Below are 10,520 nucleotides of genomic sequence, written 5' to 3' on the forward strand. Positions count from 1 at the left end.
ACCCTTCCCTTTGCAGATCTGAGGCACATCCCCCTCATGCCCTCCCAGGGTGTGCACAGTGACAAGAGCTGCCACACCTTGCCCCCAGGAAGACCTGCAGCTCCATCCTGAACTCCACCCTGGATCCTGCCTCTGCACACACCCCCAGGAGGCCAGGGGGCACGTGTCCCTAGATCTGTGTGCGGGGCAGGGTGGGGCAGGCTGCAGCTGCGAACTGGGGCCGGCACTGGCCCCTGGTTGACAACCACTGCTCTACATCGTAGTAGCAGACATTTTGCTCATCAGCTCTAGCAAGGTGGTTTGATCTTCACAGCATAAATCCTTCAGATCTTTTCCCTGTACAGGCTAAAACAAAGGCACATTGGGTAGGCAGTGTCAGGCTTTCCGGGAAGGTACTCAGCAGACTGTATTGGCCAAGGGAACTGTACACTCATCACAGTCCCACTGGCCAAACACACCAACTTGAGAATTGAAAAGTAAGTCACTACACAAGAAAAGAGCCAATAAGAGGTGAAGGGCTCCAATTAAGGAGTGTTGTCTTGCTGTCAGAGAGGGGCAAATGTTGTAGAAAGCTACAGCAGCATTGTGTTCGGCACTAACAGCATCTACATTCTTGTTTGCAATGTTGTTTCGACAAATTGCACCAAATGCCGAAGCAACTGAGTGTTTCTATCAGGTTCTGTAATCTTGTTTTTCTGATGGACTGCATCTGATCCTGCACTGCATCTATCTGAATACAAAACCCAATCCATTATGTATAAATGAGAAGAGGCCCATGCTCACACCAGTACGTTTATGCTCCACACACTGGCTCAAAACTGGGCAATTGAATATATACTTACCCTGGATGTGAGCAGTTTATCTAGGTAAACTTAGTGATTTAAAAGAGAATTTTGTGTCTGTTCTTTACTTGGATGATCCAAAGATATATTCACATTCAAAAAGATTGATGCACTTCTCAGAAAGTGAGCAAGGCAAAAACTGACTATTACCTAAGTTTTAATAATTACCTTTCCTGATCACAGTTTATACCATTGCCAAGTTTCTCAGTTTAGCAAACTATTTACCATTTGATGCTCTGAAGATTTCCTGGTATATAATTAAGACCAGAGAAATTCTGCAGTCAGCAGTAGGATGAATATGATACAGTGCTATGTAATGTCTAACCCATAGGTTATGTAGGTGGTGCATATATAATCTTCATTCCTTCCTGCACCCATCCCTTCTAAACAGACTATTAATAGGTGGGGAATTTAGAGTACTGCCTTTATAAGAACATTATTTATACACCATTTTGCATGTTTGTTTGCATTACATTTTTGTAATTAACTCTGTGGGACATTTCTTTTGTCATTGTGTTGAAAAATATTGTACAAGGGAAGCTAAATACATTTCTGGGTTGGTCTGTGCATTTTGTGGCCTGTTAAAAGGTTGATTACAAATTAGTTTTAGCAAATGGGGTAAGGCAGATAGCTACAAGCAATTTAATTAGTGTACTGACACAGTATCAGCCTTCTTCTGAAGCTCTATTCTGCCTAAGAAGACTAGAATAACTACATAATCACAGAAGGTGAAATGTTGGCTACATTGAATGGTAAGGCTCCTACTGACTTCCGTGAGGTGAGAATTTCATACAAAGTCTGACTAGCAAAATATAAAAGATTCCTGTTAGTTGTGAACATGTTTATCATTTCAGATCATAGGTACCATTTACCATATTCTGCATACCAATTTATATAAGAACTCCCAATTATGAGTTAATACACTGTGGAAAGATACCAGCAAAAGGTCACTTATATACTGTGCAATTAATTATACTGAAAAGAATGAGAACCACAATACTTTATTAACAGTTATTGAAGCCAGTTAGGTTGACTCAACTGTGTTTATTTAAAGTTGAGCACTAGCTCCTGATTAAAAAATCTTATATGATGATAGACCTGAAATGTCAGCCATCACCCCACACTTAATCCATGGATTTAGAGAAAAGAATATTAATAAGGACTGAGAAAATTTACTCATCTGCACCTGAAGAAAGCAACAAGAGCATGGCCCAGCTATCTAAAGGTATGACCACACTGAAAGATAGAGGCACAATCTGGGAATACTCAGGATCATTCTAACCTGGCTAGCCAGGGCAATAATGCCTGTAAAGGTGCACCAGCGCAAGCTTTATCAAGGGATTTACAGACCCACTGAAGATCCTGGGTACAGAGTCATGTTGTTAGCCTACCCTCAAGTCCAGGCCACGGTGACTTCATATTTAGATTAGAGCTAATTTGGGTGAAGTCTATAGGCATTTCCCTTGCACTGATAGACTGCAGCACAGATATAACCTAAGTCACAGAAAAATCCTGCCAGGCAACCTGCAGCGCTCTACACATGGCCCATCTGCATGTAACAGAACATCCAGATCCATCTGAACCTGCCTTTTGTCTCCAGGTGGAATTAGCTTCCCACATTTTTATTCTTTGTTAGTATCTTCCATTTATTGGAAGCTGACTGACCTTGATGACAGCCTACTTGTTCAAAAGCTAACTGCCTCCAACACATTTAGCAATTTATCATCATATCCCCTAAACAGTTCACAACCCATAGCTTTAAATGCAAAGCTGCATTTCACTCAAGAAGCAAAATATAATTCCAAAGAAAGTGTTTGGAAGAGTGAAACAGCCACTACAATAGTATTCCTTCTGTTGCACACTACTGTGCTTCGTCATAGGGAAAAAAATAAAGAGGGTAAAAAATAACACCATAAACTTGTTGTGCCATCCAAAAATCACATGGCTGCCTGGAGTGCATTCTTTGCACATGCAAAACAGCCCTGGGCTTACTGGGTGATTAGTGCTGCTAAGCAAAACTCTTGAAAGATCGCATGTCAGATTCCAACCCCCCGCCAAACAAAACAAAACAAAACAACAACAACAACAAACATAAGACTTTTCAAAGTTAAAACTTCAGGGTTATTTCCAGCTGTGTTTTGGTGTCTCGGGGTATACTGTGTCATGTAGATGTGCCCAAGCTAGCTTGCCCATCACCTAGGTGCAGCAGGCTGAAGTTCAGCATGAGCTAAGTTAACCTGCCAAGAAGCACTGCTGTAGAGGCAACCGTGTGATCCATACAGTTCTCACTTGCAAGCTCTTTTCCACAGGTGTGAGAGCTAGAAAATTGCTTCAAAGACAGGAGGTTCCCTTGTAATCCTAGGAAGGCTGGGGCATTAGGAGAGTAACAAAACATGACAAACTCTCAACAAAAAATGGGAAAATTAGTAACATTGGGACTTCCACCTGGGTAAGAAGTACAAGATGACATCTTTGCTTTGCAACTTATGCCCTCATCCTTTCAAACTCTATCCCAGAGCTACTCAGGATTAAGAACAAAGCTATAGGTTAAAAGAGATTATGTACTGTTTCTCTGAGGATTTTTTTTTTAACATGCGTCTGTACAGAGCCTTGAGCACTGGGGCTCTGATCTGGATTGGGCTCTCTGAGAACTTGTTCAATGCATATACGCCATCAAAAATAATAATGCAAGTAAAAGATGTAGTTACGACACAACCATACATGGAAATATTTTAAGTAAATAATGCCACTGCACATTAGAGAAAGTGTGGAACCTCCATCCTTGGAAATTTTCAAGAGCAGGTTAGATAGACACTTGACAATCGGAAGTAACGATCCTGCCTTGGGCAGGGGGCTGGACTAAATGACCTCATCTGGTCCCTTTCAACTTGACTTTCTTATGATCCTACTCTCTCTAAGGGCAAGTATTGCCTTTCATAAAACTGCTGTGTTGACTATCAATGGAAAAAGAGGGAAGCTCCTCTTTAATTGTTATTGCTACTACATGGGCTTCTAGAGCTTTGTATAAGCATTTGTGTTGAATTTTGTATAAATCTTGAATATATCAACCCCCATATATGCCCAAATATACAGCATTTTACCACTTTCATGAAAACTTAGATCAAATGGAGCCCAATTCTCAGTTGTCTTGGTACCATGCCTAGTTGAAGCACCAGTACAAATCGTGGATAAGGTGCTACCACTTCGGAATGGCAACATCATTGTATGTGGCCACTCACGTAAGTGAGCATGTAAAACACAAGATAAGAGCCAGTCCCTATGCTACGTGAATACACCTTCTGGAGGGAGCCCAAGAACACCAAAGCCTACAGTTTAGGTAGAGAAAATGGCTTAAGTACATGCCTGCAAATCCCTGAGCATGCCATTACCATGCTCAGGTTCTTCAACCCCAAGACTGCTTACACATTAACCAGGCATAAGTGGGCAGGGTTTCTCATGGCACCCCTCCCCAGTCTAACTCCAGAAGGAGTCCATCTGGAGACAATGCTTTTATCAGTCAAATCTGGCCAGTTGTCATTAGCCACAAATCTGCAGTCTCATAGTAATGTGCCTTTTGGGACCAATTCAAAGCTATGGAAGGTGAGGAAATTTTTCCTATTAGGTTCAGCAGATTGCGAATCAGACCCTCTGAACTTACATTATTGATATGGTTAAAGCCAAATATCCCCCCACCAAAAAAAAAAAAGAAAGAAAATAGAAAGAAACTGGTGTTTGCATTATTTAAGAATAATAGTTTAACAGTATGTGTGCAATAAATTTAGCAATAGAGTTTTACCTGCAAATATGAGGGATCTATGTGGACGTATGAAATTTGCACAGTCCCCGGTGAATGATTCATGAAAAGTAGAGTCTCCGGTGATAGATTATACCATTTACCTTTGAGAGCATTACTGCACAACTGCTGCTTTCAACAAACTATATTTAACTGCCTAATTATACATTTACCAAACATACCAGGGGAGCTGACTGGTCCCCTCCTCTAGGAAAAGGGAGTGGGATGGGTTGATCAGGGAAAAACTGATGCAATAACCAAGAGAATCTGGTTATTGCAGTGCAGCATTCCATTGCCTCTGCATGAAAATGCATGTGCCAGAAGGAGAAGGGAATGTGATAAGCACTGTAGGAACAGCCTCAAGCCTAGAGTTCATCTGTATGACAAGCAGCAACATACAGGAACATCACTAGGGCAGGGTCACCCACTTATTTTTTTGTGGACATAACATCACATATGGTTCCCCAGCCAACCTCTGCCATCTTTCTGCCAACTCCCCTCCATTCTACTCTCTGGCATGCTTAGGGAGCTGGTTGCAAGGGAGGAGATCAGCTGGGGCATTAGATGTTCAACAGCATCATATCACTTAGACCCTGGAACCCTGCATAAAAACATACAAATCTGATCAATACATGGTGCAACATACCCTCCGGATGGACTTCGCACAAGTCCAGGGATCACAAGGGCTCATGATATATTCTATACACAGTTTTAAAACAGCTATTTGTTCACAAAAACAACAGGAAGTTTCATATACGAGTGGGGTAGGCTTTTTTTAAGTTATACCAGATGAATGGATTAAAACTAAAATCAAAACAAAGGCACAACACAACTAAATTATGCTCCATCTACTCTGGGTAGTTGTATTGTCTCCAGCCTCTTTTTCAGAACCCTCACAGCATTTAATGGATTCATCTTCCTACCTCCCTTCTCAAATGCAGACAGGATAGTACCCCAGATGTACAGATGGAGTCACAGAGAAGTTAAAGTCCAATTCTACAAAAGCTTCTAACTCCCCCTCACTCTGCACTACCCTGAAATGATGTGACAGAAGTGCACAAGGCAGCATAGCCCCATGTCCTGCACAGCATAAGGGCAACCTTGCCAATTTGCTCTGGATAACACCCTCTGCTCCCTTTCCACAGGTGTGAGGCAAATGAGAACCAGATCCCTGCTTAAGAAAACAAATAAAAAGTTATTTAAAACAACCTAAATGGTGGGTTTTCTGGCAATTCCATTGCAGTGCCTCCAACATTTACTAAACTAAAATTACTGGCTTTGTCTCAAGCAGTCCTTTAAAAGGCCACTAGCTTAACTGAATAAAACTAGAACTTGCAACTGTCTGTTACCCACAGAGAGGTACTTGTCATTAGATAGAATAAAGGCAAAGTTAGCAACTAGCTACAACTGTTTATAGACAGCTAACTTTCAACGTTTGCTGTCTTCTGTTTGACTCCATGCTGTTATGCACACTCATGCAGGTCCTCACTCCCTGCCTCTCATCATTTGTTTTTTTTTTCCCTCCCCCCAAAAATTCTGTAGCCTTTTACCTACCATTTATGGGGTTGTTGTTGTACAATGAAAGCCAAGCAATTAACCTGAACCAAATGTGCTCTAATTGGTTATAAATAAAGAAACACCAGCCTGCTTGCAAGCACAATAGCTATGCTGTCCATTCATAATTTAACATGTGCCACTTCAGTCCAAGCAACACCTTGGTATTCAGCTACTTACCATTCACTAGCACACCCATTTCCTGACCTCCTTTATTTTAGGCACTGAATGGCCATTGTTTGCATGTCTGCAGCTGGAAGCAGCACAGTATCCTAAGGTAGTACTCCCATTACATTTCCTGACGACTTTTATTAGATGACCAGTGGCACGCCACATGCTCTTTCTGGTGCCCTTATCTCTAAAACAGATTTGCTGCTGCCCAGCCACTGAATACAAAACATTTACTCCTCATATTTAAAACAAGCTTTTTGTGAGAAGAGATCAGGGTTTTATTATTCATTACCACTGAAGTGTTCATAGGACACCTGACACATGGATGCCTTTCAAACGGTTTAAAATTCAGGCTCTTCCCACTCCCCAGTAAAGAAAAGGATACTACTCAAGCAACAATTACCAAGGTGTTCTGTCAGCAACCCCAATTCTGGCTTCAAGCCCCACTTCTGCAACTGCATTTCCATGGGGCCCCAACTCCTGGGGTTGAGACTCCATTTGGGGTTTTAACACCGAGCCTGAGAACCACAGCACCAGCAGTTTACTCCTAAGCCTACAGGCACATATGTAAACCTTTCATTACTACACACGAACAACCTCATTCTGCATTGCTGTGAACTGACCGACTGTTGGTTCCTGCTGATAAACCTCTGGAAGCACCTTACCAACAAAGAAACAAATGGGCAAAGCCTGCCTTCCCCTGAGCAGTAGGTAGAGGACATGAGGTGGCAGCCTACTGTTTCCCAGCCATTTAAGTGGTTATTTCTTGGTCTACAGGGCATTTTTGGTGCTTACGCACCCAGAGAGATTCTATTCCTGGACATGTGGCTTTGCATGCATGGATACTACGGATGACTAGACAGCTGCGCAGACAGAGCATGTGCAGAAGGGGCCAGGGCACATACATGCACCCCTTGTATCCAAAGATGTCCAGAACTGTGAAACTGAGCAAAAGCCATGACTACCAGATTTAGACTCAAGAAGTGGTAGGGGAAAGTTGAAGCTACATATTTTCCCTCCAATAACAGAGGGGCTAAGCCACTCACCTCAAAAGACAGAGGACCTAGTTCCCAAGCTGTCCTCACTCAGTTGGTGTTTGAATCAGGATCTCTTTTTCTTCCAGCCATTATGCAGTCCCATCTTCTAGTGAAGCTGAGCCACTAATATAGTCTCTAAGAAAAATGAAAGGACGATACTGTAGGCAGGAAACTTTGATCTCATTAGTAGCAAGGACCCAACTAGAAACCAGGCCTTGCTCCTTGAGCCAAACACCCTTTGACTTCCTTCCTTTCTCCTTCCCCATATCTCCCTCTCATGGCTGCCCAAGGGGCCAGCTCCAAAAAGTGCTGGAGAAGGGACTGGATAATAGCTGATATATAATATGATAGTAAAGAGTGCTGTGTTGAGACGTCACAAAGATCAGGTTCAAATCACCTCTGGGTCCTCTGGCTTCCCAGGTGAGTGTGCTAGACATTCAACAAGTCAGCAGGGGGCTGGGGGAAGTGGTAGAGGGAAAGGAGGAAGGAAGACAGGAAATAGTATTTGCTTGCCAGTGTGCACATCTAGCCTGCATGCCCCTGTAGTCATCCACACATGCAGGGCTACAAGTCCAGGAATAGAATTGTTGCGGGAATTTAAATGCCAGAAATGTCACGTACATGACGAAATCTAGGCTCTCAAATGACCAAGAAAAAAACAGAATTCCACCTACGGTTCCCTAACCTCATAAGTGTCCCAAGGGGCATAGGACGTTTCCACATGTATAGCTGCATGGAGAGGCAGCTCTGCTAATCACAGCCTTTTCCTTCATGGCAGCACAGCTTTGGGAGGATCTGTCCTCCATCTGACCTGCCCCCACCCAAGCCAGCATCATACTAGACTCATTGACAAAGAGAAGAAGGTAAAGAGCACAAGAGAACATTCACATAAGTTACTGCTATTAGCTCCAGCCCCTTTGCCTGTCCAGTTATCCATCAGTCTCCTCAGGGAAACCACGATTATACCAACCCTCCCTCCACCGAAAAAACAAACTCAGAGCCCCAAAGCAGCTCTACTTATGCTAAAGTTTCCCTGGGGCTCCAGTGGGGTATCAGTGCAGCCATTTAATCTGGCCTCCTCTGTTTTCAGGCAGACTGGCCAAGGCAGAAGTGCAATTATTGTGCTCATTTCCTAGCTCTTACTCTAAAGGTTTCAGCCTTGACCCACAAAAGCAGCACAAAAAAATCTCAGAAAACTAGACAGATGCAAGGTCTCCTGTTTGCTGCCCTCAGCAACTGCATCACCAGAGCACAAATGCCCCCTGAGAAAGCACCAGTGAGCAAAGCAACCAGCAAACGCCTGGGATTGCCTACATGCAGCTTCAGGCAATGACTACATAGCACAGGTAGAGGCCTCTAAATTTGCTAGTAGGGCCAGAGTTCTGCCATTCAAACCCACCTCGAGCTATCATGAGGTTAGGTAACCAAAAGTTTATACTGTCCCCGCAGGTTTCCCCTATGGCATTAGTACCTGTCAACTGATGCTTTGTTGTAAACTGTTCGTTCTTAGCTCTGTCGCACCGGAGGTTTCCATGAAAGCCAAGAGTTATTTTTTCACCCTGCTTTGGTATCCAAAGGAATCCTTTTGATTCTCTATGAAAGCAGTCACTGCCTTGCATATACATGTTCCCAAGCCACCCTTTTTGTCACCAAGGGGAAGAACGGTTCTGTGAGTTTTTGTTTGCCAGGACAGGGGGTGGGGGAGGAACAAACCAGCAGACAAATCACAGCTTAGGGGTGACAGGGCCACTCTGCTACTGTTCCAATCTTGTTCATCTCTGCTCCATTCCACCCCCTCCCCGCCCCCATCTGGGAGTTGCTATTTTGGAAGGCCATTTATCTTCAGTCAGAGAAAAGGACTTCACAATACTGAAACAGAAACCAGAGCCTGAAAAAGGACACTGCACTACGTGCCCAGAAGCTTGCTTCAGTTCACATTTGCTCCTGCTCTATCTGTAGGAGGCAGTTTTAACTTCATAAATAGCAGTTTTCCTTTTAAAAGTGTGTAGCAGGTCTCACCAAAAATAAGTAAGTAAATATATAAATAAATAAAGACTCACACTTGGACTATGAGAGTTCCTATCCACACCAAGCCTACAGTCTACGGTTAACCACTTGTATAAGCACCCCATACCCTGGAGATAACTGCAACTCCTGTTGAACCTTTAAAGCAGAGCATGGCACAAAGACATTTTGCTTGGCACATGCACCTTGGGGAAGGGGTCAAGGCTGCGGTGCCACAAAAAGGATTAGGCCCCTCATAGATCCCCCACAGTCCGCTCCTGGGATGCCAACATCTTATGACTGGAGGTTGCAGGTGTTCTTCGCACTCTGCCCAAAAATGTTGCTGACCCCTGCATTAAAACTCCGGGGCCCTTGTATAAAATGAGAAAACCATTCTGTCCTCAAATTGTCTCAGCCATGTTGCCTTTGGACCCAGTTTTCAAACTTGCCTATCTACAGCTCATCCTCTAAATACCTGCTTAAGGTACCTAAATGTAGACCCAAGTTTCTAGAACTTTGCCTTGAGGAAAAACTTTCACTGGATAAGCTAACGAAGTGACTTAGCTAATTTAAGTGAAAAAGAACAGATGCCAATGCAGACATTCTTATTCTGGTTTAAGGGCAGCTTATTTTGATGGAGCTTAAATCATTCAGGAACAGCTTTAAACTAACCTGAAACAAATCACAAGTATACCAAAATAAATACTTACACATTTGCTGGTTTCCATAAATTGCCAAATTTACTCAAATCCCAGATGAGATTTTTCCCACCAATCACCATGGGGATTGGAGGGGGGGGTGAACCCATTTACACTCTAGTATTGGTCCAGTGCAAGCAGCAGCTAAGCTCTGGATTTGGCCCCAGGGCCCAGGCCAAAGCTGAGCCACAACCTTCCCCAGGCCAGGGTGTCTTGTGTGGCAGCTGGCAGGGGAAGGTGCTTGTAGCAGGGGAAACCCCATGGTGGAGGGAGCACAGTGGGGACTGTGCAGCCTGCCTCCATACCCCTGCCTTACTTTCAACTCTAGGTCTGACCCAGCCTGGACCTGCTACTGTTTGGCCAGGCTAGGACACTGCTGACTACCCCAGATCATCACAGAAGGTAAATGGGGGGGGGGGGG

The 10,520-nt window shown here is 43.6% G+C and overlaps 1 protein-coding gene across 11 annotated transcripts in view; it reads right to left on the reverse strand.

The window, feature by feature from the left end:
• ADGRL3 (adhesion G protein-coupled receptor L3) overlaps positions 1 to 10,520 on the reverse strand; it is a 1,275,722-nt gene that overhangs the window by 1,172,176 nt on the left and 93,026 nt on the right. For 10 of the 11 annotated variants that reach the window (XM_019522289.1, XM_019522284.1, XM_019522288.1 and 7 more), the window contains exon 2: positions 7,407 to 7,532. The exons of the other annotated variant lie outside the window; for it this stretch is intronic. The gene's annotated coding sequence lies outside the window, so the exon portion shown is untranslated. The remainder of the gene's footprint in view (positions 1 to 7,406; positions 7,533 to 10,520) is intronic. 11 annotated transcript variants of the gene reach the window in all.

This window comes from Gavialis gangeticus, unplaced genomic scaffold (genome assembly GCF_001723915.1).
Source record: "Gavialis gangeticus isolate Ggan-Ray unplaced genomic scaffold, GavGan_comp1, whole genome shotgun sequence".
Lineage (NCBI taxonomy): Eukaryota > Metazoa > Chordata > Crocodylia > Gavialidae > Gavialis > Gavialis gangeticus.